Source organism: Cupressus sempervirens, chromosome 7, assembly GCF_028749045.1.
Source record: "Cupressus sempervirens isolate cs-2001-9-10 chromosome 7, ASM2874904v1, whole genome shotgun sequence".
Taxonomy (NCBI): domain Eukaryota; kingdom Viridiplantae; phylum Streptophyta; class Pinopsida; order Cupressales; family Cupressaceae; genus Cupressus; species Cupressus sempervirens.
Genome location: NC_143124.1, coordinates 912,787,142 through 912,793,398, shown reverse-complemented (window position 1 = coordinate 912,793,398; position 6,257 = coordinate 912,787,142).

The following is a 6,257-nucleotide window of genomic DNA, read 5'->3' as shown; positions in this document are numbered from 1 at the left end:
GCAATCTCCAAGAATTGTAAAAGAATTCACTCCTCTCAGTAACCTTCTTCTGGAAAACTTTCTTGGTATCAGCCTTCTGAAATTCGCTTCCAAAAGTAGTCTCCCAAAAATTCCCGTCCAAAAACGTGTCCCAATTCGTGTCCCCCAAAGAATGAACTCCCAACGTTGTGATAAGAAAATTTTCTCCTCAAACCGGGGCACTAATTGTGCGTTCACCCGAGAAGACTCTTTGCACAACTGAGTTAACTCAAATTAACCTTTCTTATCTTTTCTTTTAATTTGCATTCATCTTTTATGCACATTAAGTTGATTTATTAAATAACTTTATTTAATATTCTACTTGACTTCTATTTTAAATTAATTTATTACTTTAATCTCATGTGCACTTTGTGAAATTAAAATAACATTATTAATTTCTATTATTTAATCTTTTAATTTAATTCTCATATTTAAACTCATGCTTAGATCATGCGATCTAGAATCCTTTAATAATTTAATGTCTTTCAACTTTTTAAATTAATTTTAGAAACTTAATTGATAACATATTTAATTAATTTAATTAACAATAATATTTAGCATTTATTTAAAAATGAACTCCAATATATTATTATTAAATTAAATAAATATTATCCTATTCTAAATTTATCTTTGAACTTTAATCTCCAAATTTAATTCTTTTATTTAATTAATTTCTCAATTAATTAAATATTAAAGATATCATATTAATTCTCTATTAAATTAAATCATTAATTAATCTTTTTAATTAAACTTAATTAATAGAAAACACATCAAGGACTCATAAACAACATACGAAAACCCTACATAGAAAAACAGATACTAAATCAAACAAAAAGGGTTATAATCACGAAATTACATCATTTGATGCATTCGGAGGGTACTTAACTCAGATACTTGTCCTAATTATCAATTAGGACAATTGGCTAAAGGGTTTAGGAATTGGACTTAAGAGTTTGTCTCCCCTCTCTTACCATTGAGATAATGCGATAGGGTACGCTCATCTTGACAATTCAGGAAAGTCGATACCTGGTACCTGCAACCTGCATAAAATCCACGCATGTGCAAACACAATATTCTAAACTAGACAGACAATGGCAGGAAGTGGTGCATTGTGTAGATCCCGACTAGCAGGTGACTACGACTCCCTTCCTTAACCACATCAGAAACACCATACATAAATAAAACAAACACGCACACCATACACATGTAGTATGGGGTAAGTATCCATAAGAAGGCACATGTGATAATAAACCATCTAACTAATCGTCATCGATAACTGAAAACATTGAATAATCATCATACATGCATGAAATATAGAGTACCAAGTAATCTCATTATATAATAAACTGAGTGTAAAACAACATCTGATAATCTCTAAAATAATAATACTAATCATCAAACATAAATTGGCCTAAAAGAGTTTGGCAAGGATGACAGAAATGTGACTTAGGGGCAGGCACTACATGTCGTAGTATCAATCTAATCCCTAGAACCACTATTGTGTATGTTCTCAAAATGTTTTCCAATCACACACATAGTCCTAGAAAAGAAAATTTGGTAGCACTATGGTTCTTAGTAATGTTCAACTCTGTAGCTTTTGCAATCTAGAGTGGGCAAAATCCAATCCCGCCGCATCAGGGTTTTGACATATTTCAAGAATTTAATCAATTGAAGATACTGAGGAGATTTGACAGCCCAACAAAAGACTACACTGGTGAGGATTTCCCCCACAAGGACATTTATATAGCAGTTGCTACTACCACGTCAAAAATGGCTATTACCGCTTGAGGTACCATTCATGTGGCTGACCCAATAAAGAGAATTTCCACTATGGTTTAACCCTCTCTAACCAAGAAAGACTCACAAAGTTGTACCACATGGGGACTTAGTTTGGATTCAAGGGTTCCAAGTTTCTGATGTGCCCAAAAGGGAACAGAGCATACTCCTCTAGCCTCTTCACCTTACTTAAACATAGCAAACAAGATTCTTTGACATGCTAATTTGAAATCACCTCACAAACTATTTGAAAAATCCAACAACAAATACTACCAATCTCAAAAGAGAGAGGACTAATAGATGTTGAGGACAAATCCAAGCAGAATAGTGAGATAATAACAAATATCTTCCCTAACTACAAAGGGATCCATCGTCAAGAGGAGCTTCACATGTCAAGTAGGTGAATGAAGCTGAGTCTCTCAAGATCTCCCAAATAGTGTTCATAGGGCCTCATTACTATTTGAAACATAGATGCATGAAAGCAAACCTAGATCCAATTTTAGAGCACCAAATGAAGTGTGAATCTATGAAAGCATGTAAAAGCACTCAAGCCAAACACATGAGATGTTCATTTTAATTCCAAATCCAAATGTTATAGAGATCCAAAAAAATACCTGAAAATCCTTGCAATGCATCTTTTCTTTGTTGTACCTATCACTTACGCTTGAACACTCACTTGCAATGAACAAAGCAACAAGCAAAACAAGCAAACACAAGATATGCAATATATATCCAACTTATGCAAAACTAGGGTTAGATCTAAAAATCTAATTTTTAATAATGATAATAAAAAAAAAAAAACCCAAATAAAATTTCACACCATGCATTGATCCATTGTAAAAATTAAATGCAAGCTATTCATTAAATGCCCTTTTTTTCAATTGATTTTTAACCTAGTCATAAAGATTGGATCTACATGATATGAATTCGGATCCAAAACTCAAAATATAGAAAAGTGACCCTTATAAAAAATCAAAGAGCTTTCCAAAAATGTCAGAATTTTGAAAAGATCTTTTAATTTGTGCCCTAGGGAGTCATTTTATCAAAATAGACCAACTTTTATAAATTGAATTATTGACCCCTAATATGATCTCTAAAATCATAACATAAAGAAAAAAACTCTATTTAAAATTTAGAGAGCTTTTTGAAACTATAAATTTTTCTTTAAAATGTGCTAATTTACTCCCAAAAATGATTTTTTATGAAAAATCAAGGAAAAATCATAAAAAATCAAAAATACCTCAAAAAAATCTAAAAATTGGACCGAAGCTTATCTGATATATCACCATCCTGAAAAGAAATTTCAAATCAAAATATCTAGCCATTTGAAAGATTTGATCAAATATTTTAAATCTAGGGTTTTTTTGAGTCTCCAAATAGATATGCACAAAAACTAGCAAGCAAAGGTGGGTTGCCCCACAGTGGGCACCAAAGATGTATACCTAAAATGTGAGCACACTTCTATGAGTCATTATATCTAAGATTACTCAAAAATGAGGTCTCAAATGGCGACTCATAGCTCTCTATTCATGGAGTGCAAGGGTTTGTAATGGAGGCCCTCAGCTTGACCTAGTTTGTGCCCATGAAAGTACACCATGAAACAAGAGATTCAAGGATCCAAAAATATACATGCAAATGAAAATGAAAACTAATCTATATGATGACAATGCCAAACAATGCAAGAAAGGAAATGTAATAAAAATGCAATACTAATCTATGAAAATAAATATGACTCTAAGATAATAGGCAAATGCAAGGATGAAACCTCATGATAGAAACCATGGATGCAAGAGAGAATAAGACAAGAAGATAGAAGTTCTCTACAAAAAGCTTTGATGCTCAAACTCCTTCTTCAAAAATTGCTCTCCAAACTTGTAGCATAACAATAGCGTCATTGTGGATGAATTGCGGATGAATTGTAGATGTCCAAAATGAGGAGAGGGCTCTCCCTTATAAAGGAAAATATGGAGGTGAGAGGCTTCTCACAACCAATATGGGATAATAGACTTTGACCCATGTGAGACAAAATTCCACCAATGAAAAAAGAGGAGTGTTTGAGAAGAAAGTGGAAAGAGGAAAAAGAGGACTCCCACTTCTAAAGAGATATGTGCATTTAAGTGCAGAGAAAATAAAAAAAGATTTATTTAATTTTTTATTTAATTTTATTTCCTTTTTCAAGTGGGTTTAATTTATTTAATTAAAAGGGAGCAAGTTATTTTAATTAAATTAAAAGAGGGGTTTTTCTCTTAATTAATTAAATGTGGATGAATTTAATTAAAAGAGAGGTTTTCTTTCAATTAAATTCGGGCTTATTTTATTTAATTAAAAGGAAGATTTTCTTTTAATTAAATAAGACTTAGGATAAAATGATCAACCTTAGAAATAAAATAATTGAATTTGATCAAAGAAATTGATTTGAATTGATTTAATAAAATATTGCAAACCATTGATTCAAGAAATTTGATAAATTGAATAATGGGGGCCCATAGTCTAGGCGACTAGTTTAGGGAGCATACAATATGCAATGGTCCAAGTATTGAAAAAGTGGAGGCATTATCTCTTACCCAAGGATTTTGTAGTATGCAAAGATAGCCATGCTTTGAGCTTCTTGAATGGACAAGAAAACCTTAAGCAAAGGCACCTAAAGTGGGTAGAGTATCTACAAGCCCACACCTTTGTCATTAAACACAAAAAAGGGATCAGAAACAAAGTTGTAAATGAACTAAGTAGGAGAGTGCTAGCCATTCAGGAGATATAGTTGCAAAGTGTGGGAATAATTGATATTAAAGATCTCTATAAAGAGGACAAAGACTTCAAAGAAGCATATGAGGCATGTGAGAAGTTCATGTAGGGCTTTAAGGTAAAATTTACTGATTATATGTTACAAGAAGGACTACTATTCAAGGGACACTTCATTGTATACCCCAATGTTCCATGAGGGAGAATATAATCAAGGAGAAACACCAAGGCAGTTTGGGAGGCCACTTTGGAGTGGATAAGACACTTGAGAAGGTAAATAGGCACTACTATCAGCCTAAGTTGTAGACAGATGTGAGGAAATTTGTGGAGCATTTTCAAGTATGTCAAAGAGCCAAGGGTCATAGTAATAATATTGGTTTGTATCAACCCCTAACTATACCAAAAAGACCTTGGGAGTGCCTAAGCATGGATTTTGTTTTGGGACCACCTAAGACACCTATAGGATATCACAGTGTCTTTATAGTGGTTGATAGGTTTAGCAAGATGACACACTTCATTCCTTGTAGGCAAACCAATGATGCTTCACACATTGAAAGACTTTTCTTCAGAGACATAGTAAGGCTTCATGGATTACCACTCAACATTGTGAGTGATAGGGACAATAAGTTTGTGTGCCACTTTTGGAGGACTCTTTGGAAGATGTTAGGGATGAATTTGTCTTTCTCTTCAGCTTATCATCCTCAGTCAAATGGCCAAATTGAGGTGGTAAATAGGTCAGTATGTAATCTACTAAGGTGCTTAACTAAGCAACATGGAAAGTCATGGGATCACATCATAGGACAAGTAGAATATGCTTACAATGACTCCATTAATAGGAGTAATGGGAAGAGCCCATTTGAAATAGTTTATGGAGTAACTCCAAGGTGAGTCATGGAATTGAAGGACCTCAGTTTGTAGGATAACAGGAGTGCTCAAGGAGAATCCTTTGTAGAGTAGATGAAAGAACTTCATGAACAGGTTAGAAGAACTAAGTTGCAACATCAAGTGGAGAAGTAAAAAACTAGAGAATATAAAACAAGGAGGGATTTTCAGTTTAAGATGGGAAACTTGGTGCTTGCTTATCTTAGGAATAGCCAACTAAACTGATGATGAAGAAGATAGGACCTCTGAAAATCCTACAAAAGTTTGGGAACAATGCCTATGAAGTGGAACTTCCTCTTGATTTGGATATCTCACCCATTTCTAATGTGTGTGATATGTTCCTTTACAAGGGTAGCCATTTTGATATTGGTCAGCACACCCTTGCAGACTTGGAAGGAGAAGATTGGGTTCAAGACTTATCAAATCCCCAACCTTTGCAATTGGACAACATAGTGGACTCCAAGATGATTAAGAAGACTAGGAAGGGCACCTATAAGACCTATATGGTGAAATGGAGAGGACTCCTAGATTTTGAAGCCACTTGGATGACTGAAGATGACATTCTTAAGCATGGGGTCACTATTGAAGAGAATCTCCTAACTCAAGGGACTTAAGTTCTTTGTCCCAAGGGAGTATGGTGTATGGCACCTTCCCTTTATTGGTTTTTGTGAGTTGTTAAGGGTTAGTTAAGTATTGGAGTGTGTCCAATAAGTTCCAATGGATTCCAAGAATCCAACTTATCCCATTATGTTTATAAAAGAGAAAAATTGCTCAAAAGGTCCTAGAGTGTTAAAAGTTGTAAAATGGGTAAAATATGCTAAGGATGAGAAACTAAGGTTTCT